Source organism: Felis catus, chromosome C2, assembly GCF_018350175.1.
Source record: "Felis catus isolate Fca126 chromosome C2, F.catus_Fca126_mat1.0, whole genome shotgun sequence".
Classification (NCBI taxonomy): Eukaryota; Metazoa; Chordata; class Mammalia; order Carnivora; family Felidae; genus Felis; species Felis catus.
The window spans coordinates 55715870-55743580 of NC_058376.1; the positions used below are offsets into that span (position 1 = coordinate 55715870).

Sequence of the window (27711 nt, forward strand, 5' to 3'; positions counted from 1 at the left end):
CTAAATAGTAACAAAGCAATATAATAAACCTGACTTTCTCAGTGTTGACATTGTTGTGGCCTGATTATTTTATTTGGCTACTGTTTATCAGTATAAGCTATACTAAAATGATACAAATTTCTGTCTTGAAAATTTTATTGGCCTCATTTTCTATCCAAGATAATTAAAGAAATAAAGATAATTGGGCAAATAAAGATAAAAAAAGAATGGTAATCACTTGTCATTCTATTCTCATCTGCAGATAATTCATCTAGCTCAGACATGCTACTATTTAATCTCCCTCCTTTCAATTTGGGTAATGTTGCACTCTAATCAGGGGAATTAAAAGCATACTCAATTATAAAGGAATGTTCCATAAGGTAGAGCAGAAAAGGCTGAGCTATCTGTATGTGCATTTTGCATAACAGCACCTGCTTTCGTGTCACCAACAAAAGGCAAACTCTTCGGCTCTGCTTTTGGTGGTGTTCAGTGAAAAGTGAATAAACGTTTGTGTAATAATCAATACCTTGTGTTCAATAAGGAAAAGGACAAGATTCTGATGAAAAGTGAAAACAAAGCCTTCTGCTGAAATTTGAAATTGGTCCCATTTCTCCAAAAGTAAATGTACTTATATAAAGGCATTCCACTGGTTCTTTGGGTTTTAGTAATTGTATCACAGTTTATCCATAATAGCTTTTTCCTTTCATCTCTAGATATGGGGGGAGAAAAACCCACCAAACAACATAATAACAAACGGCTGTTAGGTGTGATAGGAATTTTCTAGGGAAGAAAATCTGCTTAATATTATTTTTTTCATCTTTTTGTTGTTGTGTTTTGAAAGCTGCTTGTCACGGAACAGTTTCTTTATAACGTATTTATCATGTCATATAAAAAGTGAGAGATTATACGGTAAGCCTAATTATGCCCTGTATGTTAGAAACAGATTTTTCCCGAGTAGGGCCAGAAAAGAATTCTCACAAAAAATCTAAATCCACACCGATTCCAAACTGCCGTTCCTTACCTGTCATGCTGGGCAGGAGTTGGTTCTGATGTTTCTCTTTGTTTTTGTACTTTTCGAAGGGCCATAATATGTGAGCCATAGCACCCATGAACTTGCAAGGATTTCGTGGGTCCTCTCCAGGATATGCTGCAAAGCAAAGGTGTATTTTTTGGTCTTTTTTTCTGACAATGTATAAACCTAAAAGGAAAGCATCTCAGTCTGTTTGTGTTGAAATTCAATTTCAATTCAAAAATAAAAGTTGACTTAAATCAAACTATTTGATATTTATTGCATAGATTAAGTTCTTCAAGGAGCTCAGTCCTCTACTGGACAGAAAGTCAAAAAGGCCAGGGATACCTTTGATAAATGGTGAGTCATGATTGTGTTTCCATTTTTCTAAGGTGTAGGCTGAGTAGCTCGTATACGGGTATAACAGTCAAAAAAACAATGGGAGGATTTTATTTTTAAATCTATAAAAATTTTGCAAATCTACAGAGTTGCCTAGCATATTAGAGAAGAATCTACTCTCTGGGCCTCTATCTGATCCATTTGCTGCTTTTTTGCTTGTGTTTGTTGTTTTTATTTATTTTTATTGGTTTGAAGAGAACTTAGTGATTCATCACTTACATGTAACACCCAGTGCTGATCACAAGTGCCCTCCTTTAATTCCCATCACCCATTTAGCCTATCCCCCAGCCCACCTCCCCTCCAGCAACCCTCAGATTGTTCTCCATAGTTAAGAGTCTCTTATGGTTAGCCTCCTTCTCTGTTTTTATCTTATTTTATTTTTCCTTCCCTTCCCCTATGTTCACCTGTTTTGTTTCTTAAATTCCACATATGAGTGAAATCATATGGTATTTGTCTTTCTTGAACTGACTTATTTCACTTAGCATAATACACTCTAATTCCATCCATGTTGCTGCAAATGGCAAGATTTCATTCTTAATGTCTGGGTAATATTCCATTGTGTGTGTGTGTGTGTGTGTGTGTGTGTGTGTGTGTGTGTGTGTGTATACACTTCTTCTTTATTCATTCATCAGTCTCTGGACAGTTGGGCTCTTTCCATAATTTGATTATTGTTTATAGTCCCACTATAAACATTAAGATGCATGTGCTCCTTTGAATCAGCACTCCTGTATCCTTTGGATAAATACCTAGAAGTGCAATTGCTGGGTTGTAGGGTAGTTCTGTTTTTAACCTTTTGAGGAAACTCCATACTGTTTTCCAGAGTGGCTGCACCAGTTTGCAGTCCCACCAACAGTGTAAGACGGTTCCCCTTTCTCTGCATCCTCACCAACATCTGTTGTTTCCTGAGTTGTTAATTTTAGCCACTCTGACAGGTGTGAGGTGGTATCTCATCTCCACTTGTTGCTTTTGAGAAAGCTGCCCTGGGCGATTTATCCAGTAGAGGTAATCATATGCTGTTCCCTGTGACCCATGGCTGACCTAAAGGTACTCCACAACTGTTGGCCTATAATGTGATCCATTATAATGTGATTTTGCCAAGACAGGATAACAATTCGGTGGAGCAATCAGATTCGATCTTGTTATTTTTAAAGAAATGTTGAGAAAACCATGTAATTGGAAGGGAGTCTAGAATGAGAAAGGCAGAAAGAAGCAGAAGGGCAAAGAATATTAAAGAAATACAGTGACACAACAGAACAGAGATGGGTGTATAAATGCACCTGAAGGAACATGGGCTAGAATTTACCTTGTATCACCAGAGCTGCTGACAATCAGACCATCCAAGCTATTGCTGTCATGAAGCTGTTTCTGTCTCAATAAAGTCCAGATATATATGTCATTTATTCATTCAACAAATATTTATTGAGTACTTAGTGTATGCCAGGCACTGTTCATGATATAGAAAAGAAATAGCAAACGAGACACCATGTCCCACATGGGGCTTATATTTTAATAAAGACAGGCAAAAAATAAACAAAATAAATGAGTAAATTGTAATGGTATAACAGAAAGAAAATCGCTATAGAGAAAATAAAGCAGGAGATGATGGTATGTGGGGTTAGGGAAGTGACGGATAGTTGTACTTTTATTATCTTTTTTTGAGTATGGTTGACATGCAATGTTACATTAATTTCAGGTGTAAAACTAAGTGATTCAACGAATTTAAACATTATGCTATGTTCACAAGTATAGCTACTACCTATCCCATTATATCACTATTATAATATCATTGACTGTATTCCTTATGCTGTGCTTTTAATTCCCGTGACTTATTCATCTCATAATTGAAAGCCTGTATCCCCCACTCCCCTTCACCTATTTTGCCCAACCCCTCCTCCCCTCTGGCAACCATCAGTTTGTTCTCTGTATTTATAGGTCTGATTCTGCTTTTTGTTTGTTTCTTCATTTGGTGTGTTGTTGTTATTAAGATTCCATTTATGAATGAAATTGTATGATATTTGCCTTTCTCAGCCTTACTTATTTCACGTAGCATGATACCCTCTAGTTCCATCCATGTTGGAATGATCTCACCCCTTTTATGGCTATATTATATTCCATCATTTATATGCCACATTTCCTTATCCGTTCATCTACTGATGAACACTTAGGTTGCTTCCATAACTTGACCATTATAAATAATGCTGCAATATATATAGAGGTTCTATATCTATTAGAATTAATGTTTTCATTCTCTTTGGGTAAAGACCCAGTAGTGGAGTTATTGGATCATGTGGCATTTGTGTTTTTAATTTTTTGAGGAACCTCCATACTGTTTTCCACAGTAGCTGTACCAATTTATTTTTTTCAACTTTTTTTTAAATTTATTTTTGGGACAGAGAGAGACAGAGCATGAATGGGGGAGGGGCAGAGAGAGAGGGAGACACAGAATCGGAAACAGGCTCCAGGCTCCGAGCCATCAGCCCAGAGCCTGATGCGGGGCTCGAACTCACGGACCGCAAGATCGTGACCTGGCTGAAGTTGGACGCTTAACCGACTGCGCCACCCAGGCGCCCCTAGCTGTACCAATTTATATTCCCACCAGCAGTGCATGAGGATTCCTCTTCTCCATATCCTCACCAACATGTTATTTCTTGTAATTTTGATTTTAGCTACTCTAACTTGTGTAAGGTGATATCTCATTGTGGTTTTTATTTGCATTTCTCTGTTGATTAGTGATGTTGAGAATCTTGCCATGTGTCCATTGACCACCTGTATGCCTTCATTGGAAAAATGTCTATTCACATCCTCTGACCATTTTTTAATTGGACTGGTTTTTGGTATTGAGTTGTGTAGGTTATTTATATATTTTGGATATTAACTATTCATTGGATATGTCATTTTCAAATATCTTCTCCCATTCAGTAGGCTTTTTGTTCTGTTGGTGGTTTCCTTTGCTGTGCAAAGCTTTTTATCTTGATGTAGTCCCAACAGTTTACTTTTGCTTTTGTTTCCTTTGCCTCAGGAGACACATCTAAAAAAAAAAAGTGTTGTTATGGCTGATGTCCAAGAAATTACTGCCTCTGCTCTCCTCAAGGGTTTTTATGGTTTCAGTGTCACACTTAGGTCTTTAATCCATTTTCAGTTTATCTTTGCATATGATGTTACAAAGTGGTCCAATTTCATTCTCTGACATGTAGCTGTCCAGTTTTTCCAGCACCATTTATCGAAGAAACTGTCTTTTCCCCACAGTTGCAGTTTTAAATATGGTAATAAGGGAAGACCTGAGGAGGTAACATTTGAGAAAAGATTTACAGGAGGTGTAAAAGCTATCCACGAGGTTATCTTGGGATAACAAAATGGGAACAAAATGTTCCAGATGAAAGAAACAGCAACTGCAATAGTCCCAAGATGGGAATAGTCCTGAGATGAGAATATGCCTAGATGAGACTAGGTGAGACTAGGTGAGAACAGCACAGAGGCCACCATGGCTCCACCAGAGTGAGTGAGGGGAGAATAGGAGAAAATGAGTCAAACAGGTAAAGGGGATGTAGAATGTATAAGGTTTCGTAGGCCACTGTATGGATTTTGGTTCTAGTGATACAGAGCCCTTGAAAGATTTTGAGCACAGTAATTAACCTATAGTTTTAATAGAGCTTCTCCGGATACTGTAATTAATATAAATCATGGGGGACCAAGGGGAGAAGCAATTATAATATTATTGCAATAATTCATATGGGAGATGGTGATAGTTTGAGCCATAATGGTAGCAGCGATGAAGATGAGAAGTGTTTGGATTCTGGGTATATATCTTGAGTGTGCCCATGTTCCTTTCTGAGTTATTGAGTCTCTTATTTATGGAAGTCAATAAGAGAGAATTTGTTAAATATAAATGTACTAATCAAAACAATTTATTGACTTATGCTTCCAGGAAGATGGAATAGACATACTTTTCCTTATTCCTCCACTAAGTACAGTTAACCTCTGGGCCTTATACATAAAACAAACATAAGAATCTTTGAAAGGTGAAGAGAAGAAGCAGGCCTGCTAGGGACTGAGAGTCCCAAGAAACAACCAAGTAGTGAGTCTTCTGGGTTTTCTTTTTACCTCATATATCCCATACTGGGAACTGAAGAAGCCAGCAACCTGTAAATATCAGCAAACACACACACACACACACACACACACACACACACACACCTGCTTTCTTCAGCCAAAAGAGCAGGAAAGGGGCACCCTTGGGGCAGAGAAAATTTTTAGACACTAACTGCTCAACTCCAGTGTAACCATAGAGAAAACTGTGGCCCATCTCCACTCATGCAATCAAACGCTGAGTGAGAGGTCTATACTTGTATACTCATGAGGCTATAAGAGATATCCTCAAATCCCCATCAAAGTGGCATCAAAAAAAAGCCAAGTAGGGTGCTTTTGTCTCCCTACCATCCCAGATGATAATGATGTACACCCCCCCCCAACCCATTGTGTCAGTGAAGATTACATGGGGAACCTGGACTTCCATTTCTCACCCAGCCATCATGGGGCATTCCTTCCCCTCACCACCTGGAGGTGGCTGGGTTTCTGAAGAGGCCTGTCAGAGACTTAAGACATTCAATATCACCCTGCAATAATGAGACTAATCTCACCCTACTTTCAGTGGAGACCCCAAGGGGAGCCAAACTCTCACCTAACCCAGCAGCGACAAGGGCTCTCCACCCACTCTCAGGTGTTAATGAAGGCCAAGTTAGAACCTAGACTTCTACCTCCAGCTAGTGGTAACCAGACAATGCCCCCAATCCGCCAGAGCATGGAGAGAGAAAAACAGCTAGTCTTCAGAAGGTTGAAATGAGATCCAGAGTCTCACAACATAATACAAAAATATCCAGGTTTCGTTAAAAAATCACCATCACACCAAGAGCCAGGATGATTTCAACTGAATGAAGTAAGACAAACAATAGGTGCCAACACTGAGATGACAGAGATGTTACAATGATCTGAAAACGATTTTAAAGCAATCATGATTAAAAAAAGCTTCAGCGAGCAATTATGAACATGCTTAAGGCAAATGAAAAAACAGAAAGTCTCAGCAAAGAAATAAAAGATATGAAGAATCAAAGGGAAATTTTATGACTGAAAAAATACAAACCTCAAAATGAAATCCCAGTGGATGGGCTCAACAGCAGAATAGAGAGGACGGGAAAAATAATCAACAAATTGGAAGGCTGAACAACAGAAATTACCCAGATTGAAAATAAGAGAGAAGAATAGACTGAAAAAAAATACGGAACAGATCCTCAGAGATCTGTGGTATCATAACAGAAGATACAACATTAGTGTCATTGGCGTCTCCAAAGGAGAGGAGGAAAAGGCTGGGGCTGAAAAAATACTTGGAAAAAATAATGCCCAGAAACTTCCCAAATTTGGTAAAAGAAAGAAACCTACACATTCAAGAAGCTGGTTGAACTCCAAACAGGGTGAACCCAAAGACATACGTACCATGAATGTATACTGAATTTTGTCAAATGCCTTCTCTGAATTGATTGATATGATCATATGACTTTTGTTTTGTCTGTTAATATGGTGGATTACATTGGACATTAATTTTTTTTAATATTGGACTAACTTTGTATATGCTTGGAATAAACCACACTTGGTCATGACTTCTAATTCCTTTAATATATTGCTGAATTCTATTTGCTAATTTTTTACTGAGGTTTTGCATGCATAGTCATGAGGGGAATCCAGATCCCTGAAACATCTTTTTTTAGATATAAACACAAATTATTCTAAAATTTATGTGGAAACACATAACTAAAATAATTTTGAAAAGAGATGAATAAAATGTAATCAGGCTGCCAATTTTGTAACTTACATAGCTAAAGTAACTAAAGTTGTGTGGTTATTGTTGTGTGATGGGCACACAGCAGTGGAGCAGAATGGGGAGCCTGGAAATAGATTCACACAAATATGCCTGGCTGATTTTTGACAAAGTTGCAAAAGCAACTAAAAGGAAAGTTATTCTTTTCAACTAAAGGTGCTGGAGCAAATAAACATGCAGAGGCAAATAGACAAACAAACCTTGACCTAAGTCTTATAGCCACTATAAAAAATTAACTCCAAATAGATCACAGACTTAAATGTAACATATAAAATTATAAAACATTTAGGAAAAAAGCAGAAAATCTTTGGGATCTAAGGTTAGTCAAAGAGTTCTTAGATGACACCAAAAGCACCATTAATAAAGGAAAAATTTATAACTTAGATTTCAGCAAATTAAAAATGTAGGCTTTTGAAAGCTCCTGATAAGATGGGGAAAAATAAACTACAGACAGGGAGAAAATATTTACAAAACACATACCTGACAAAAAAAAAGAATTCTCAGAAGTCAACTGTTAAAATTCAGTTGGAAAATGGACTAAAGACATTTCACAAACAAGATCTACAACTAGCAAGTAAGCACATGAAAAGATATCCAATCATTAGTCATTAGGGAAATGCAAATTAAAACCATAATGAGATATTGCTACATACCTATCAGAATGGATAAAATTTTAAAAATAGCGTCAACACCAAATGCTGATGAGGATGTGGAAAAACTGGATTGCTTACACATGGCTGTTGGCAATGTAAACTGGTACAGCTACTCTGGAAAATAGTTTTTTAAGTTCTTTAAAAACTAAACGTGTAGTTACCATATAACCCATCAATCGCTCCTGGGCATTTATCCCAGACTTATACAGGAATGTTTATAGCTAGCATCTTTATTAATAAACACCCCAGACTGGGAATAACCCAGATGCCCTTCAATGAGTGAATAGGCAAACAAACCGGGGTGTATCCTTACTACTATGGAATACTACTCTGCAATAAAAAGGAACCAACTGGGGCGCCTGGGTGGCTCAGTTGGTTAAGCGTCGGACTTCGGCTCAGGTCAAGATCTCACGGTCTGTGGGTTCGCTCCCCACGTCGGGCTCTGTGCTGACAGCTCAGAGCCTGGAGCCTGTTTCGGATTCTGTGTCTCCCTCTCTCTCTGCCCCTCCCCTGTTCACACTCTGTCTCTCTCTGTCTCAAAGATAAATAAACGTTAAAAAAAAATTTTTTTTAAAGGAACCAACTACTGATACAGCAACCTAAATGAATCTCCAGAGAATTCTGCTGAGTTTAAAAAGCCAGTTCCCAAAGGTTACATATTGAATGATTCCATTTACATAACATTCTTGCAATGGCAAAATTATAGGAATGAAAAACAGGTTAGTGGTTGCCAAGGGTTAAGGAATAGGTGGAAGCAGGTGAAAAGTGGGTGGGGCTTAAATGCGCAGGATGAGAGAGCCTATGGTGGCATAAATATGCTGTAGCATAACTGTATCAATGTCAGTGTCCTGGCTGTAACATTGTATTATAGGTTTGTAAGATGTTACCATTAGGGAAACTGGCTAAAGGGTACCCAAGACCTCTATTTTTCGTACAGTTGCATGTGAATCTATCATGATCTTAAAATAAAACGGTTTAATTAATAAAAAAAAGCAAATACTATGTGAATATCAATATTGAAAGAGAAATGAAGTGGTGGTGGGTGGTATTCAATTTGATTGCAAATTGAAAAGTTGTACTGTGGCCAATATAAGTACTCATAATCAAGTAAAAATAAAATGTAAATATTTTCTTTCTAAAAATTTTTATTTTGTTCCAGACAGTGTCAAACTTACAGAATTCCACTTCCTTTTGCACCAATCCAACCACATAGCCTTTAGATAAACAAGAAAGACAATGACATATTCGTTTTCCAAGATCTCAAAAATATATTCTGAAAATGGCCAATATTCTTCATGTCCACCAAACAAGTAACTAAATTACCATTGTTAATAAAACCCTGAGCTGAACTGGCCTTCCTCTCTTTCATATTCTTTGTTAAGAGTTATAGTTATATACTTGTAATTTATTTGCTTAATAACTCCCACTGGCTTGTAAACCCCAAGAGGGCATGGTCCATATCTGTCTTACTAACTTTGACACCTTACTGTATGTCTCTGAGTCTGACAGATAATAGGTCAACAATAGATACTTAATGAATTAAAAAACAAATTAATGGATGACTCTTTCTGTCTCTGCCCACTTTATTAGTTCCACTTTTCCAACGACACAGAGCCTCATCGACTCATCTTTCTGTCCAGAGAATTCTCTGGACAGTAGGGAATGGATATTGGGGGGACTGTGGTTAGAGAAAGGCGGATTCATCTTTCTCATTTTGTTTCATTTCATAAGTGTAAAGGGTATCCAGCTCTCCCTGGGGTAATGTCTGATGCCCATTCCTGCTAGAACTGGTTTTAAAAAAATGAAACGAAGGAAAGAAAGTCATGTCTACTCAGTTGGAAATAATGCAATCGTGCAAAATAATTTTGTGCCCATGTAATTTAGATTTGGTTAGAGATTTCCTTTTCTTTGAGGCTACGAGGCCATTAGTCTGGTTTTCCTCAGGACTTCTTCAGTCAAAAGGTCAGCCTAACCAATCACAGAGAAAATAATTGATCTCCTACAATAGTACTTGCATTTTAATGTTTCACGATCCCAAATAAGTCACACATTCTGTTTTTCTCACTTGATATGACCTTAGCATTTTAAATTGCTATTCATTCAGTCAGTATATAAGATACTCTAGCTGTGACCAGGCCAGCTTTGTGGAAACGTGTTTCTTCCTTAAAAAATATAGTCGAACATACTAAATAATTTTCAAAAATAGAAATCAAGCAGAGAGTACGTGTTTTAATGGGCAGTCTTGACCTATACAGAAAAAATGATACATTTCCTAACTTCATTCAGAACAGAGGGCAGTGCAGAGAGTTACTTATTTTCATTTGTGTGAACACCAATTATTTTACAGAGAGGTCATTGAACTGTGATATGTTAATTATGTTAGATATTCACTGCTAATGCAAAGCTTCACTTTTTTTTTTTTCAAAACAGGAAAGGTGGGAGCAAACAACAGGAAGAAACAATAGCAATTTAGTTTTTAATGTAGGAATTGCATTTCTTTCTCATTACTTTTTTAATTTTTTTTTTTTTTTTAATTTTGAGAGAGAGAAACAGAGCAGGAGTGTGGAAGTGGCAGGAGACAACAGAGGGAGACACAGAATCTGAAGCAGGCTCCAGGCTCTGAGCTGTCAGCACAGACCCCAATGTGGGGCTCAAACCCATGAACTGCAAGATCATGACCTGAGCCAAAGTCAGCTGCTTAACCAATTGAGCCACTCAGGAGCTCCCAGGAATTGTATTTCTTATGCAACGGTCTTGATTATCGGTGTTTCCTCCCATCTTTCCACTGTCCTTGCCTCTAAAAGCCCACTCTCCTACTTCTGGTCTTAACCTTGATCACCTGTCCTAACTCACCTCATAATGAACTAGAGGACAGGTTTTTTTTTTTTTAAGAGGAACAGTGCATTTAGGTCCTTAGAATTCATGATTGGATCACAAACTGTCTTTACAGATTACTTCAGGAAAAACCCACATAATGGAAACAATATTTCAAAGTCAAAGTGTTTTGCTTTCAACAGTGTCCTTCTCGAATTATCACTGAACAAAATGCCATTGCTTCTTTATGTTTCATATTTTTTTTGCTTAACAAAAATAGAAACCCATCAAAACAGACTTTCCTCCAAATAAACAGTACCGGAAAAAGATTAAAGTGCCCAATTCTTCAGATGGTGATTTTATGCCTTTTCAATTTGCTTTGTGTAATTGAATTATTTGCAGACAGTTTTCCATATCCATACTTGTATGTGGGTTCTTGGTAATACAGATTGGGCTATCATAAACAACATGTCTGCATCATAAGTCTCTGCCTCATTTTTGTTTTTAAATAAACCTGTGTTTTAAACTTAAAGTCATCTTCCTGTAAACGTTTCTTACTTCTTACCTTTATCACCTTTAATTATAGCAAACAGTTCATATTCAAATTGCCATCATTTTTCAAGCTTAAATTTGTTTTCTTTTGTTTCATTTTTGTGACCAATATAACAAGATTAGCATTTAAAATTGTGCCAGGTGAGTATCGAATCATACCTTTCTAAAGAGGCAACTGATCAGAAAAAATATTTCCTGGATATTAGTTCTTAGTAGGGTTTCTAAGTGTGTGGTAAAAACAAAATTATACTGAGAAAATATCACCACTTATAAAAATACAATCAAGAATCAGTTTAAGCCTACCTTCGATGTTCAAATTACCGTATCTGATTTCCATGAAAAACGAAGATGTATTTCAGCGAGGTTTTATGTAATCTAGTGGGCTGTATCTGAAGGGAAGTTGTAAATTAAGGGATTTGAAATGACATCTAATCTGAAGTATGAACAAGAACAGAGTTTGTTATTATAAACTTTTTGAGAACATTCTGCCATTTCCTCCCTTAATTGGTGGAATTAATGACAAGATGTATTGTAAATATTGCAAAGCAATATAAATGACATTTGGAGAAAAAATGGCACTGGATTTCTTTCTTTTCCACCCCACCCTATCTTTTTTTCTGTAATGCCTCTGCCCCAACCATTGATTCAAACCCTGGGAAACAGCATTGCTCCATAGATTCCTGTTGCTCATCAGACAAGGTCTGGGTGATGTCATAGAATCATCATCACCACAGCCTGTAACTGACCTTAAGAAAAAATACACACATTTAACCATTTATTTGATTCCAGTGCTTGCTAGAAGCAGGCACTGCAATTAAAGAGGAAAAAGAAACATGGAGATGAAAAGAGGCAGGAGAGAGTAGAGAAAGACATACCCAGTACATGGGCCCAGGTCTAAGTTTACATACAGGTATGGACTTTTCATTCATTCATTCATTCAAAAACTATCTGTGCAGTGACTACCATGTTCCAGCTGGATGATAGACCATAAGGAGAGAGTAGGGGTGCTTGGGTGGCTCAATTGATTAAGCGTCCAACCCTTGATTTTGGCTCAGGTCATGATCTCACAGTTTGTGAGTTCAAGCCTGGCATCAGGCTCTGTGCTGACAGTGTAGAGCCTGCTTGGGACTCTCTCTCTCCCTCTCTCTCTCTGCCCCTCCCTCTCCAACTCTCAAAATACATAAATAAACTTTAAAAAAAATAGGGAGAGAATAAAGGAAGTAAATAATCATACAAAGAAGTGTAAATCAGTGACTCTAAAAAGAAAAAAGACAAACAAACAAAGGATTTCATTAAAGAACTTGGGGAAGTTTCCCAAGGACATATCATAAGGACATATCATTTGAGCTAAAACCTGAAGGGTAACACTGGGTATAGAGGAGAAGAAAAATCTTTTCTAGGAGTGCATTCAGCAGAGCAAAGGCCTATGTCCCAAGGAAGCATGGTGGGTGAAGAGAAATTGAAAAGACAAAGTGTCCAATATGGTGAAAGCACAGGGGAAGTACAGTGTGAAAGAGGCTTGAGCCTTGGACAGAGCAGGACAACATACAGCTCACAGAGCCTTATGTTAATGACCTGGGGAGGGTTTCCAATCCCAATGACCAATGTATTACCTCTCTCCAACATGTGCCACTGGGCTTGAAATCCTTTCCCTGGAAGATAAAGCATACTGATCAAAAGCTAGTTGCCCAGACTGCTAATCAGGAATTTTAGCAGGAATTTGGATGGCAGAACAGCTACACAAAACACTGTGTTTCCAAAAAACCAACTTTCCATTCTACATACTGGTGTGTGCTCTTGCCTTTGGGATATAAGGTGGTGAACAAAACACAATACCTGAAGCAAGGCCTGGAGAGAAGTGATAATACAGAAGTGACTGGTTGTTTTCCATTCTCTTTAATATTCTTAGGTAAGTTACATAGAGACAAATTTCAGACCATTATAACAAATAATTTCCTAATACTGTGATCCAAAGACTGGGTGGGCTTTCAAGAAGAAAGACTGTTCTTGTGCTTGAGATGTCCATGTATAGACTTGACAGACAGATCAGATGTCTGAAGCATATATGGTGGATAGTTAAATACACAGTAGCCAGTATGTTTGCCATTCTCAATATATAGATATAGATATATATCTATCGATCTTTTTTTTTTTAATTTTTTTAACGTTTATTTTTGAGACAGAGAGAGACAGAGCATGAATGGGGGAGGGTCAGAGAGAGGGAGACACAGAATCCGAAACAGGCTCCAGGCTCTGAGCTGTCAGCACAAAGCCCGACGCGGGGCTCAAACTCACGGACTGTGAGATCATGACCTGAGTGAAGTCAGCCGCTTAACCGACTGAGCCACCCAGGCGCCCCTATCTATCGATCTTAACCAGAACATTTATTGTGTGACTAATCGCTGAAATCCTTAAGATGAACTCGATGCCTCAACTGCTGCCATCTTGGGTTGATGTGTTGTTCCTTCATGGAGTCCAGGCCTGAATCTGCAGTGTAAAACTTTTAGATGCCTCATTCAACCAGTCCCAGTGCTATTTCGTCTTTTAGCCTTGGTGCTCTGGTTACACTTTCTCTTCCACTGGATAGGACAGCCACATTTTCCACAGGCCTGCTTCTGAAGGTGGTGGGCCTTAGAGTCACAGCAGAAGCACAATGTGTGTGTCTTATTGTGACACTTTCCAAATGATGATGTCCCCTTTGTCATCTTGTTTCTGTGGCTGAGACCAAAGAGGCGAGAAGACAAGGCACCTATTCCTGATACTCTTCATTATGCTGTGAACATTCTCCTTTTTAATGGGCAACATGTGTTGTCTCAGTGGGTACAAAATGACAAAACAGGAGTAGAAAAATGACCCCTGATTGTCAAAAACCAAGACAAAGATGCTTGAAGGACTCAGACCATAAAAATTTTGTCCTAAACAAAATTCGGGGAATATTTGGGAATGCATACGAAAAGCCAGGCTACAGTGCCCCCTATTAAATATTCTTTAGATCTTTGGCGAGGAGAAAATATAAAATAATAAAGCTGAAAGCTAAAATTTCTGAAAATTATCTATTTTTCTGACCATTTCAGGTACCTGATCCCTACCCTAACCTGGTCGAAACACAACTTAAACCTTTATAATAAGTGGAAATCAAGAGGAGTGCAACCCTCTGACATCAATCCCCACCCCACATCCAGCTCTGGAGTAGAATCCAGGAAGATACAAAGTTCATACTTTCCCCCATGTCCTAAGGAGCAGTAGAGAAAACATAGTTTCCGTGGGCAAAAGTGGGATGAAAATAGTATAATATATTTAATGCTCGTAGGAAGCACTTGGATGTGGCACAGAAACTTGAAGATGCCTTTCTATAGGGATAAAAAGACATAGCTGTGACTTGAGTGAACCAACAGTTGAAGACCAGAAGGACAAGGTCAACAGCATGGACTGTTCACTTGTACTAATTACCGTAGACATCCATTTTGATTGTTTGTGCCTGTGCCATTTTGATTTTTAGATATTTTTAATGTATTTTGATGATTATCCCTGATCACTACAAAAGTAAAGTTGATATATGACAATACACACCGGATTCCATCCTCTTCTACATTGGCACCCATTAAGTTTCTAGACAGGTGAAAAAGAGGATGGAAAAGAGCTCATACATTGAGATTACATTTCTATGACCAGAAGAATGGCAATCTCAAATGGAATTCAAGTTCAGTTACAGAAAAATGATGTTACACTCCCTACACACCTGACAGTGTGGACCAAGAGTCATATATATGTACACACATTTTATATACACGTGTACGCACTCCCTAGAGTTTGCAGCAACATGTAGTAGTGGCCCTCTATGTAGGTTCACTTTTTGTGATACCAGTCAATATGAGACAGGAAGTACTAACTCAGAACTTTCACATCTAAAACAAGAATCTCTTGGGGCAACTGGGTGGCTCAGTCGGTTGAGTGTCCATTTTCGCTTCAGGTCACGATCTCAAGGTTCATGAGGTCAAGCCCCACATTGGGTTCACTGCTGTCAGCATGGAGCCTGCTTCAGATCCTCTGTCCCCCTCTCTCTGCCCCTCCCCTGCTTGTGCTCTCCCAAAAATAAATATTAAAAAAAAATCTCTTCCCCTTGGGAGAGGAAAAATTACTTAAGTCACTTAACTGGAAGCAAAAGAAATTCAAAATATAAACCTGTAGAAGTGACAACAAAAACATACAGCCCAATCAACTTAAGAATTCTCCTGGTAAACATCATCTAGGTGTCAGGATTCAGCAAGGATGTTGTTGATTTTATACAAAGTTTCCACTAAGTCATAGCCCAATTCTCACAGGCAGCTCAAGTCTGATGAACTGCTCACTGGAGCAGAACAGACTAAATGCACTCCTTGTAAAAATCACCTGTAGTCACTTGAAGTCACCGCACATTGGCGAGTAGTGTCCTGCCTCAGAGCCTGGCTGTTTCAACTAAAACACATCACCAAAACGGGTATACACACGTCTTTGTCCACACCTGGTTGGTCCCTGATGCATACTTCTACTGTACTTAATATTTATTCTCTTACAGTTAAGGGCTAGGGAAAGAAGTATGGGAATAAGCTGCAAAAGCTAAAATAGGAGGATATTTGGTGAGGTTGGTATTTCCGGAGTATAGGCATGTCCAGGGGGCCACAGAAAGTTGCATTTATCGGTTTTGCTAATTTCATATTTGTTATTTACTTTGCCTTTTTGAGGCCACGTGGTAGGGGGCAGGGCTAGGAATAAAACTGAAGTCTTTTGACTTCAAATCAAGGTAATTTCTACTACACCATATTGCCTTTAATCATGCTATGGAATGTGGGATGCTGGAGCTATTTGAGGAAGCCAAATAAAATGGAACCCTCACTCTACCTGGTAGTAAGTTTTTCACCAAATGGACTGAGAATACAAGAACAATAGGTAAGACTAACTTAGAAGATGGCAGAACCATAAACCTACAAATAACTAAATGGACAGAGAGAACAATTTTAATTACAGGGATTAGTGTCCAAAGAAGGGCAGGAACTTGAAAAAAAAATGTGTTATAACTATTATTCCAAGTTTATACCAAAGTATCGTTCTTATGCTTAGTTTCCCTTTTCTCAGCATTCCTCCTTCATATAGATGCATTTTAAAATTCAACTCAATTCTGATGCTATCTAGCTAAAGATAGCATCAGATTCCACAGGTTTCCTCCTACAAGGCCACCCCGCCCCCATTTAGATCCCAGTTGCAAGCCACCCCAGCTTTTTACTTGACTGACAACAGGTGGGAGATTTCAACAATCACTCCAGAACTCGGGGAAAAACTTACATTTACCAGTTTCAACTGCCAGATGAAGAGATACACAGGGTAAGCATGCGAACAAAGGAAGCTCTGTCCTTGTGGAATTTAGGGCCCAGCTTGGTGGCACGTGGGAGAATTATGGTTCCTCAAGCATGAAGGTCTCCTTAAAAGGGCCTAAACGTTGCCTTCTTGTTTTTTTATGGAGGCTTCCTTAAATAGTCATGATTGACTAAGGCACTGGCTATTGGCTGATTCAATCTCCAGCCCCTCCCCTCCCGGATGTGTGTGGGGGGAGGGACTAAAATCATATGGTTTAATCATATGGTTAATGCCCCTGGCAATGAGCTCCCCACCCCCTTGTGTGGGATCTAAAAGTTGCCTTTATTAATAGAAAGACCTCCATTTCACCTTTGTGGCTCTGAAGCATTTTCAGGAACTGTGAATGAAGACCAAATATATCTGAGAAATATATTTGGGTCATCTGAATGGCTAAATATTTATTTTTTATAAGTCATTCTATCACAAGTCATAATATAGTCTTCTTCACATAGCTTCTATGGTAATCAAATAGATGATAAGTGTAGAGGTTTTTTTGTAATTGGAATGTCCTATACAAGTGCCATTACTTGTTGTTGCAGAATTACAGTGAATTGAATCAATTTGCCTTCAAGGTATTAATTTTTCCTTGGTAGAGAAGAGAAACCCTGAAATCTGTGTGTGCCCCTTTTATGGCCCTTTGATAGTCATGGGAAGACTTCTTAAAGGGGCGATGTATCTGTATCTACATCTACAAGTATATATGCATCAACATATCTCTCTATCTATATGGAACCTAGCATTTCTCTGACCTATTCTGACAGTCACTTGAAAGATTTCCGTGCAGGGGAAAAGCTCAGGATAGTAAACACCTTGTCAATTTGTTAATGAGTTGTTAATACTTTTTTTTTTTTTTTTTTTTTTTTTACTGCAAAAGCCTTTATCCCAATGGAGACCCAATGTAATGAATTAGGCTATATTCGAAAGAGGCTTATTTTTGCCCAGGTTGCAGGGATGTTTAGCACCTAGAAGTGGCTGTAAACTCAAATGCCCAGAAAGGCTAGACAGATTGTTTCGATTAGTGAAACTGCACATATTCACCGAGTGGTGAAAACCAGGACAAACCAAAAATTGCATTTCTTGCCTAGAGGGGGCAGCTGCTATTCAACAGCAGCCGACCGAATGTTGCCTAATATTTCCCCAATGTTCCAACCTTTCAAGAGAAGATAAAAACCTAGATTTGTATAATTTTTTTCTATTTTTAAAATATACCATGAATACCATAAATAATTCAATCTAGTCCATGAACTTCTTTGGAATTCATGCCCTACAACCAACACAGGCAGAGCTACCTTCTTGTCCGTTTTCTGTAAGGTCATGATTAACTCTTAGTTCTTTCTGTTTCAAGACCCCAGTGGTGAAGCAAGGCCTGTGTAGGAGTCAGCATGCAGCCCGTCCATCCCCTGAATCAGCTAACCTTGGCTGCACATTGGAATCACCTGGAGAGCTTTAAAACTACTGAAGCCTGTGTCCCAGTCCCAGAGATTTTAATTCACCTGGCCTTGGTTGGAGCCTGGGCGTGGGAATTTTAAACAGCTTCCCAGGAGATTCTAATTTGCAACCTGGTTGTGGTTACCAAAGTGATGAAAGGAAATTGAGGGTCTGCCCAGTGCCTAGAGCAGTGGTTATTGGTAACCCACTAGGAGTACATTCTTCAGCCAGCAATGGGAAAGTGCGTGCTGAAGTCTTATGGGGATCACATCTGCAATGGAAGTGGTCCTAAACACTTACAGATTAAAATCCTAAATAGCAAAGAATTTCTACAGTGTTTTTAGACTATATTTAAACTTTTCTTATTTTTCAGACAGTGCTTGAAGTTTGCATAAATCCTGCAATTTTTTGTTTCTATAATACTAAATCAAAGGTGTTTTATCTTTTTTAAAATTTTTTTAATGTTTATTTATTTCTATGAGAGAGACAGAGACAGAGCATGAGCAGGGAAGGGGCAGAGACAGATGGAGACACAGAATCCGAAACAGGCTCCAGACTCAGCTGTCAGCACAAAGCCTGATGCGGGGCTCGAACCCACAAGCCATGAGCTCATGACCTGAGCCGAAGTCAGATGCTTAACCGACTGAGCCACCCCAGTGCCCCAAAAGGTGTTTTATCTTACTTTGTCATTTAGGTGTCTAAAGGACACCTAAGTGTCCTAAGTGGTTGTCTAAAGGACAAACAGTTGGACACTGCTACAGGTGGATGAAATAAGGCCCAGTACTTTTGTAACTTCAGTGACATGTTATTCTTGTCTATCCAGCTTTTCTTCCCTACTGGAAACAGAACTCCTCTCTGCTAAGTGGAACCCATTCTTTTTTTTTTTTTTTTTAGTGTAGTTAACATACAGTGTTATATTAGTTTTAGATGTACACTATAGTGATTCAACAACTCCATATATTATTCAGTGCTCACAATAAGTGTACTCTTAATTCCCTTCACCTATTCATCCATCCCCCACCCACCTCACCTCTAGTAACCATGTGTTTTTTCTCTATAGGGAAGGATCTGTTTCTAGGTTTGTCTCTCTCTCTCTCTTTTTTTTTACTTTGTTCATTTCTTTTGTTTCTTAAAGTCCACATATGAGTTAAATGACATGGTAACTGTCTTTCTCCAAGTGGCATAATTTTGCTTAACATTAGACTTTCTAGATCCATCCATGTTATTACAAATGGCAAGTTTTCATTCTTTCTTATGACTGAATAATATATATATATATATATATATATATACACACACACACACACACACACACACCTATACCACATCTTCTTTATCCATTCATCTATCGATAGACACTTGGGCTGCTTCCATAATTTGACCATTGTAAACAATGATGCAATAAACATAGGGGTGAGTGTATCCCTTCAAATTAGTGTTTTCATATTCTCTGGGTAAATATCTAGCCAACAGACACATGAAAAGATGTTCAACATCAACCATAATTCGGGAAATGCAAATCACAACCACGGTGAGATACCACCTTATACCTGTCAGAATGGCGAAAATCAAAAACTCAAGAAACAACGTGTTGTCTAGGATGTAGAGAAAAAGGAATACTTGTGTACTATAGGTGGGAATGCAAATTGGTGCAGCCACTGTGGAAGACCATATGGCGGTTCCTCAAAAAATTAAAAACAGAACTACCCTATGATCCAGTAATCACACTGTAGGGAACCCATTCTCAAGACTCAGATGACACTGACGATGGTCCCCCCACCAACCCCACACTGCCTGTCCCTTAATATACACCAATTGAAAAAGGGTTAGCCAAGCCCTGCGATCCACCTGGCCACAGTGACTGATTCAGGAAATGACCCAAGGAAGAAAGTCAATCTTCCCTTAGATTTGATATATGGGTGCTAGGGGGAAAAGGGGTGGGGGGAGAGAAAGACCCTCTTTCTTTGGAATGGAGAATCGGAAGAATAACTTAGCAGAGATTAATTTGTGGCCATCTATCCCAGCCTCAGGGAATGTATGGGGGATGTACAGAGACAAGCAGAGATAAGAGATCCAGAGAGCTGATAACATCCTTTGAGCCCTGTATTTAGCTGCCTGCATGTTTATGTGAAGAGTAGATTGCCTTTTCAGCTTAAACTATTTTGAGCTAGGTTTCTGCTATTTACTACATTGGTATTAACCCACATCCTCTACTCCTAAACTGGTATAAGCAGAGTCATCAATTTACTCTAAACCATGATACACACACCTGCTAAAATGGGACTTGGTTTAGAAGACAGGAAGATAAGCTTTATTTTCCACACCAGATTAAAATTTTATCAGAAGGGAATACTCCAAGTGGGAAAATAGTGTGCATGCCCATCAGACAAGACAGTAAATCTGGAGGAATCCAAGCTCTGATCAGGCGCAGCTTTGCCTGATATACGGGACCTGGGAGAGTTGCTGGGGGAGCATTAACAGAGGAAGATATATACACAATATGTTATTGGTACAGACCCTATTTTTCATGGTTAATTCTCCCCCAAACTGGCCTATAAATTCATTGTAATTCTAGTGGAAAATCCAAGCAGTGATTTTGCAGAAATTAACAAGCTGTTTTTACATTTTGTATGGGAATGTCGAGGGTCAGGAATAGCTGAGACAATTGCAAAGAAGGCAGATACCAATTATCAAGACTATTGTAATGCTGTAATAATGACAGGAATATGGAATCCATGCAGAAACAAACAGAGCAATTAAACACAACAAAGCATCTATTCTTTTTTTTTAATCTTTTAAACTAATTTTAAATGTGCAGAAAAGTTACAAAAATAAAAGAATTGTCTTGTATCTGTTATTCCACTTCCCCTAATATTACCATCTTATGACTGAGTTTTGAAAGAAAATTTAAATTTGATATACGGAATTGTTTCTCGGTTTTGTTTTAATTTGTGGGGTTTTTTTTTCTTTTTTTTTTTTTTTCCTGTTAGCTGTGACTGAAAATTCTTTCTGGTGTTTGTTAATCAGTAATCAGTTGTACTTGAACCTTGGCAAATTTTCTATCCTGATCACTTCCTCATCTTTGGAGTCTTAGTGTTTTTCTTGTAAATTCATCTGAACTTTCATATTTTATAGTGTTAGTCCTTTGGCACACTTGTACAAATAAATTCAACTTATTGTTTGCCTTTAAGTTTTGATACAATAGTTTAGGGGGGGGGGTTTTGTTAGTTCGTTTTTATTATTTGTTTTTAGATTTTTAAGTATTTTTTTGTATGTTGAGAACCATTTTGCTCTCAGTGATGGCATATCATTCTACTCTTTGAGAATATATTTTGAATTCTGAAAAGAACCAGAAACCATTTGTAGTCAAGTCAAGTAACCACGGTATAGATAAACAAATATCATTTAGGTTAAAAAAATGGACAAACCAAAAAACAAAACCATCAGCCAGCTGTGATGATAATATGATGATAACATTATGATTTTCTCGTGTGATCAAGAAACTGCTTAAAAGCCAATTTCAAAAGCATTTTTTAAATGGCAGCATCAGTTGGATTATATGAGTTCCTGTGGAAACTAATTTGAAGGATAGTAAAAAAACCAGATTTTCCCATTATGACTTTTATGACATAATGAAGGGATACATGGGCTGGAAGAAAGACTTGCAAAAGAGTAAGAAGAGCTCTGTTGGCTCCATTGCTATTGAGATGTATAATCATTGGCAAGTTTTGTAATTCTGTTCATTCAGCAAATATTTGTTGAGTTCTTGCTGTGTGCCAAGCTCTGTCTTACGTGCTGGAGATATGTTAAAAATCTTTGCCCTGTGGAATTTGTGTTCTAATGGAGAGAGGCAAAGCATACACAAATAAGCAATAACATAGCAGGTTAGGAGATGATAGCATGATGGGATAAATTTAAGCAGAAAAGGAGCCTAGGGAGTGTGGGGGTGGAGGGAAGGGACATTTGCAATGTTAAATAGGTGGTGGGGAAGACCTCACTGAGAAGGTGACAATTGAGCAACAGATCCCAGGCAGACAGAACAGCAAGAAAGTGACAGCGGATGAAGTGAGAAAGATAAAGGGAGAGGAGAGGGACAGATTATGTAAGAATCTGAAGACCACTCCACATGGGGTTTGGAATGACATGATGCCCTCATGTGTTAGTTGGATCCCTCTGGCTGCTCTACGGAGAACAGATTGCAGAGGGACAAGCGTGGAGGCAGGGAGACTAGTGAGGAGGTTGTTGTAATCATCCAGGTGAGAGACAATGGAACCTAGAGCAGCCTGGTGGTGTGGGGGTGGTAATTTGGTAGAGAAGGAAGTCAAGTTCTGGATATATGTGTGTGTGTGTGTGTGTGTGTGTGTGTATAATATATATATATATATATATATATATATATATATATATATATATACTTATAAAATAAGTAAACCTTAAATTGTGTGTGTATATATATATACACACACAATTTAAGATTTACTTATTTTTGAGAGAGAGAGAGCACATGCACAAGCGGAGGAAGGGCAGAGAGAGGGGGGACAGAAAATCCAAAGCCGGCTCCCAGCTGACAGTAGTAAGCCCAATATGGGGCCCAAATCCATGAACTGGGAAATCATGACTTGAGCCGAAGTTGGGTGTTCAACCAACTGAGCCACCCAGGTGCCCTTGGATATATTTTTACTTGATATTCTCATATATATTGATCTAAATACTATATATTAAATGATGATCATAATCTCTAGATTACATTAATGACTTATATTATCTAATATTATATTATAGTTTTTACATTGTATTTCTTAAAATGCTCATTAAAAGTGTAAACGTTATAGAAATGTAAAGATTCTGAGCAGAAAGAATGAACATATGTGCTGGAGCAGAGACCAAGGGTACAGTCTAATTATAGGATTTTTGCCTGAAAATGGATAAGGGCTCATTGTCATGTTAAGAGCATGGGGAAAATCTTAAAGGTCTGTATAACTGACAGTTTGAGAGTCCATTCCCTGTGGGCACTTTAACGATTTCACCCATTCAGAGATAATAGTTTAGATGATTGTTTTCTCAGACCTCATTAGAAGGGCCAACTAAACGTGACTTGAGCACCGAGAGAGTGAAGTGTCTGGGATAAGAATGTAGCCTTCCTCTATGTCAGAATGGAAACTAGGCCCTAAGGAGTAACCTTAGCTCCATGTATCTAAACCTTTAAGAATTTTAAAGGTTAGAGGAACAAACATGTACTAAGTATGTAACATGCCAGGCACTGTGCTGGGTGCTCACGTGTGTTATCTCATGTCATGTCGTGTGGAAACTCAGACTTACTCGAGTAAATGATTTATCAAGGGTAGCACCGTGAGTGAGTGTTGGAGGCAGGATTTAAATTAGCGTGCAGGCATGCAAGTCTGTGATCTTTTTGCTATATCTTACAAATGAATCATGCCTGACTGTGTAACTGTAAGGAACTCAAAATGTCAATGCTAGGAGAAAGGATATAGATGGATACTGGCCTTTCATAGTGATCATAGAGAGGGATCTCTCATAGAGGAGATGACAACAGCTATAGTTTTCATACTGGGTCATGCATTAGAATCACAGGAGCATCAGGAATATACATTTTTTTTTTTTTGAAAAAGACTTTCAGGTGACTTCTAGGTAGGCAGCCTATCACTAGCCTACCTAGAATAAGGTAGAACCACTCAGAATAAGGGGTAGGGACAACAAGTAACAACAGGAGACAACATAGAGCCTATAGGTAGCAACCTGAAACTCACTGGCCATGAGTAGAAAAAAAAAAATCTGAGCTTCATTCAATTTGTATCAAATACAAGCAATACAAACAATTTTTTCCCTTGTTTCTAACTAGCTAATAATCTTTTTTGAGGTACTGAGGTGTTATTCCCCACATTGTGAAGGTTTTGTGGAACCATTAAAAAAACAGAGGTGGAAGGGACCTCAGAGATTGGTCCCCTCCTTGGAGAGCTGTGGAGGCCAAGGCCTAGAGAGGTACATGGCTTGTTGGAGGTCCCAGGAATCCACATGTGGTCTCAGTTCGTGGTCTCTCCATCAAGCAATTCTGCCTCCCTGAATATTTTTCTCAGTGTCAGTCATTCTGCTGATAAAACTTGGTATTCCCAGGTTTAATTTGAATGTCCAATTTTGCTTACCTACAGCTGTCCCCAGAAACAAACTCTAAGTATTAAAAAAGCTATTCCCTGTCCACACAGTTCTAATGATTTTACATTTCTTCAGCCAGAATAAGGCCCTAGCTTGGTTTTAAATGTCAGGACTCTTCTGTATTTCATTTTCATGTTTAAAGGTTATTCTAATATAAATGGGGGTGGGGGGTAGGCAGAGCGGGCTGGCTATCTCCAGCACTCCTGTTGTTTCTTTAATGCACGAACCCTTCCTTTAGGCCTCTTCATTTGCCTCTCAGTCATATATTTAATTTTAAACAAAACATTTTTCTCATTTATTTCCCCATTACCTTTGGGCCAACCCATTTTGGAAAGAAAAATGAAAGAAGTATTTGCCCCACTTAAACCATTCTCCTGCCCCCACTACCTACCCTTGTGATCTACATGCAGTTCTGTGTCAGCAGACATTTCTCTAGGTGGAATATTCTGTGTCCCTGCCAGAAAGAGCCAAGGCTTAATTGAAGCAGCAGCTGGTCACCAGCCACTGACATGAGGAGAAGGGAGAGAAATCACACTAGAGCTTGTTCTTATCTTGGACCAGCTGCCATTCATCTCTTTTCGACTCTCTCTTCCTTTTTTGTCTCAAGATTTTGGACCAAAGAAGCAGGCCATCTTCCTGATGTATCTTCAAATCTACAGAGAGATGTAATATGATTTTAGTCTCTTTTTAAGGGGGGGGGGGGAGGAATCTTTTTCATAAGGTTAAGATTATCAAATATTTTAATACCTTCCATCTTTGTCTCTTTTTAAAATAGTGCCTTTCCTTCAAAGCATCAAGGCATTGTAGGAACAGTAGATGGTTATAATTCTGATTGGACCACCGCCCTTTGGTAAATGGGAGTGAGAGTCTCAGACATTAACTAAAGTTGTTGAGGTTCTTCACACACTAGGCCCTACTTGTCATAAAATCCCTTACTTGAAATTTTACTGTAAAATCATTGGGGAGAAACACATGGAATTCTAATTAAATACAAAAAAAAAAAGTATCTGCACAATTAAAAAAAAAATCATGGGGCAGTAGGCTCTGCTTAAAGCTTATCATCTGAAGGAAGAAGAAATTTAGTTTAAAATATTCAGTTCGTTAAAATAACATGACTTCGTATGTAGATTAGGACTATTTCCTGGACCAGGCTCATGACGATAAGCTGCAGAGGAAAGCATGGAGAAGGAACATGACTTTGGGGAGACTGACCTTGAGAGATGGAGACTTGAAGGAAAGGAAGTGGTTCTGTTTTTTTGAGCTCTTTTCTTTTTTCCTATCTCACCTAACCTTGAATTAAGCTAAATTCCTTTGTACCTGAAATTCAGGCTTTCCCCCTTCTTAGCACAGCCCTCAGCAAAACTATAAAGTAGTTACTATTTTATCATCTGTTTTCTTATGACAAGCAACTATTATCTTCACATTCTCTGTACCCACTAACCCTTTTTCCTAAGAAGCTGACAAAGGTGTGCTATGTGGGCCGGCCTGCCCTTCTTACAGATAAAGCTATGCCTTGGAAAGGGAAGGGGGTACCACTGTCATCTCTCCACCTAAGCCCTGGGGTCCACTTGGGAGGACATAGCATGAGCATCGGGTAAAGTGCATGGAACAGAGATTCAAAATCTGAGAGGCAGCATCCAGGGAAACACTGAAACCTAACCTGGGTAAACTAGACAGACCAGTCATGATTCCAAAGGGGGTGACAGGTGGAGGAGGATCCAGGTAAGAGGCAACAGGGTGACTGGAGTCTGGGGAAGCCAGATGAGGATCACAGGGTTCAAAGCATAAAGTGCAAGGTGGGACCTGTGATGGAGCAGAGCTTGGATGCCCTGAGTATGGGACCTGTGGCTGGTGAGGAGTTCTTAAAGTGTCTACTTGGCTCTCACACCACCTATCACAAATGTGCTGACAAGCTATACACGCTTGGCTCCAACTTCATTCTTCCATATTTCACTCTGTATGCTAGGCTGGTGTCCTACTCACTATATTGCTGGCCGTTTCCCTGTTAAGTTCAGCCCATTGGTGGCGCTAGAGGGACACTACCAGGCAGTAACTCTGGGCAAGCAAAACCCCTTCTTTGAGTCTCAGCTGCCAGACATGAAGTGGGGATAACAGCCCCAATCGCTGCCTTTTAGGATTAAATAAGCCCACGCAGCACAGTTCTAGAGCAAGTATCAGTGCCTGCAAAGAAAGGAGGGGGTGGGTTGTCCACCTGAATGAACACTGACCCTTCAGTCAGTCAGGGTGCAGAACCAGGCAAGATCCATCCAGTCAGGGAAACAGAAATCACACTGATTATTTTAACAGCATGAATATAAGGGATTAGTGGAAAAGACACTGGAGGACTGAAAAAGTGAAGTAGTAACACAGAAGTGACAGGAAGCAGCCACCCTTCTAGGTTGGAAGAATAAAGGGAAGAGGCTGGAGTCATTAGAACATAGAAGGTTGGAAGGGAAAGCTGGGGCCCAGTTTTCTGTGGAAAGGACACTAAGTAGGGGGAAGGAAGATAAGGGGAAATGCAATCAATTGCCACTGTTAGGGTAGGACTGTTGCTGGGGCAAGACTGTAATGATGCTTCCCTTTTCACTTCTATTGCCAGGAAGCCCAGAGTCCAACGGCTACCCCACTTTTGGCACATGAGTAGAACTTTGTGTCATTATGGCTAATTCTTCTTACTTTATCGACAATAATTTTATTTCAACATATTTTATATTATAGTGTGCACTTCTTTGTGAATCTCTTCAAAATCTTTTCGAAAACCACAGAATATTTCTATGTCCATCTATACTATCTTCATCTACCTGTTTGTCTATACATTCATCTATAAATTCTCTACCTCCATTTCTTTTTCATCTCTACTGTCTCATCTATACCTCTATTGATACTTTTATCCACATCTGTAACACTGAGACAGGGACATCCTAGTCTGTCCTTGTTTTAGATGTGTGTTTTTAACTCAAATCTGAATACGAAAGCATCATTAAGAAGGTCTTGAAAAAAAGACAGCTCACATCTGGTCTTCAGCCTCCACTGTGGTTCCATGAGAAAGTCTTGCACTGACAGATGTACCAATGGGCCTGTGATATAGAACCCAAAACTTAAAAAGTTCTAATCCATCAAGAAATCTCATTCATCATTTCATTTTTTGGAAAGGATATAAAAAATGAAATGTCAGAGCTATAATGTCAGGACCGTTTAAAATGTCAAGTGCTTGTTGTTGCATAGCCTGGCTGTCTGCTGTTCTGATCAAACCCCCAACTGGCATAATAATTACAGATGATGCATTGCATTTTCATGCACAACTGGACCCAGATTTATAGCAAATCAGTGGAAACGTTCTCATTGCCCAGTCTGAAATTTTCTCCTTTTGCTACGTAGCATTATTGGAACAGAGCATTATTACGGATTCAAGATAGGATTCAGGGTAAGGAATAAGAAAAAAAGGC

The 27711-nt window shown here is 38.8% G+C and overlaps 1 long non-coding RNA gene and 1 pseudogene across 4 annotated transcripts in view; both read right to left on the reverse strand.

Moving 5' to 3' along the window:
* LOC123379946 overlaps window positions 1–16872 on the reverse strand; it is a 55494-nt gene extending 38622 nt beyond the window's left edge. For 2 of the 4 annotated variants that reach the window (XR_006585038.1, XR_006585037.1), the window contains exons 1-2: window positions 16595–16871; window positions 1001–1126 (exon numbers count right to left, since the gene is read on the reverse strand). This is a non-coding gene — a long non-coding RNA (uncharacterized LOC123379946). Of the gene's footprint in view, window positions 1–1000; window positions 1127–16594 lie in introns of all 4 variants that reach the window. The other 2 variants (XR_006585036.1, XR_006585039.1) reach the window with 2 other exon arrangements.
* Window positions 13579–15245, reverse strand: LOC109491701 (annotated as a pseudogene).
* Window positions 16873–27711: the final 10839 nt, after the last annotated feature.